Source organism: Schistocerca cancellata, chromosome 9, assembly GCF_023864275.1.
Source record: "Schistocerca cancellata isolate TAMUIC-IGC-003103 chromosome 9, iqSchCanc2.1, whole genome shotgun sequence".
In the NCBI taxonomy this organism is placed as follows: domain Eukaryota; kingdom Metazoa; phylum Arthropoda; class Insecta; order Orthoptera; family Acrididae; genus Schistocerca; species Schistocerca cancellata.
The window spans coordinates 496,965,210-496,966,480 of NC_064634.1; the positions used below are offsets into that span (position 1 = coordinate 496,965,210).

At 47.8% G+C, this 1,271-nt stretch overlaps 1 non-coding gene across 1 annotated transcript; it reads left to right on the forward strand.

Moving 5' to 3' along the window:
- Window positions 1–969: 969 nt before the first annotated feature.
- Trnas-cga (transfer RNA serine (anticodon CGA)) lies at window positions 970–1,043 on the forward strand. The gene has a single exon. It is a non-coding gene; the product is annotated as a tRNA-Ser (tRNA).
- The last annotated feature ends 228 nt before the right edge of the window (window positions 1,044–1,271 follow it).

Consider the following 1,271-nt stretch of genomic DNA (forward strand, 5'->3'; position numbering starts at 1 on the left):
GAAACATCATTACTCCACTTTTTGTTTATAGTGTTTTGTCTAACACCTTATTTCGATATGTCCAACAGAGTCTCAAATATAAGGAATTTTGTTGTTTAAGACAGTTGTCCAACACGAAATAAATTAACTCAGTCTACTATAGTACCACCTCTATACCTCCGCAGTTCAGGAGTGAGGAGGATTGAATCCTTTTTGTAATATAGCTCGTGTGCAAACACTTGTAACTTTGCCACTGAATACATGGTTCCTCGCCAAATTTCAATGAAAAAACCTTGTCGAGGAGTGAAGAGCACATGCCGAGTAGGAAAATCGTCTAACTGAACAAGACGCTACGCTGCTGAAACGTGAGCAAGCAGCTTCATTGTCAGAACAGCGAAATGGAGAGGAGGTTTCAGAACTGCTGCCTCCATGCCAGGCGTTCACGTCCACACCTGACAGCCTCGCTGTTCAGTGCGACAGCACTACGTCCTACGCTCCTCCAACGGTCAGAGACTGTACCCGTGTCACGTGCCCAGAGGACGGGACTAAATGCTAGATGTAGAGAGCATCACGGGGAAAAAAATTTCGCAAGAGCTTTAAAATTGTTTTTAAAGTTTGTCGTTAAGTACTTTCATTCACAGATAGGCATAATGTAGTCTGGATAGTTTGCATGTCGTAAGTTACACTGCTTAAAGACGGCTGTTCATCAGAGACAAGGGTGTCGTCAGAAGTGGTCCAGGGAAGTGTGACGGGACAGCTGTTGAATGAGATTTTCACTCTGCAGCGGAGTGTGCGCTGATATGAAACTTCCTGGTAGATTAAAACTGTGTGCACCGACCGAGACTCGAGCTCGGGACCTTTGCCTTTCGCGGGCAAGTGCTCTACCAACTGAGCTACCGAATCACGACTCACGCCCGGTCCTCACAGCTTTACTTCTGCCGGTATCTCGTCTCCTACCTTCCAAAGCTGTGAGGACCGGGCGTGAGTCGTGCTTCGGTAGCTCAGATGGTAGAGCACTTGCCCGCGAAAGGCAAAGGTCCCGAGTTCGAGTCTCGGTCGGTGCACACAGTTTTAATCTGCCAGGAAGTTTCATATCAGCGCACACTCCGCTGCAGAGTGAAAATCTCATTCTGGAAACATCCCCCAGGCTGCGGCTAAGCCATGTCTCCGCAATATCCTTTGTTTCAGGAGTGCTAGTTCTGCAAGGTTCGCAGGAGAGCTTCTGTAAAGTTTGGAAGGTAGGAGACGAGATACTGGCAGAAGTAAAGCTGTGAGGACCGGGCGTGAGTCGT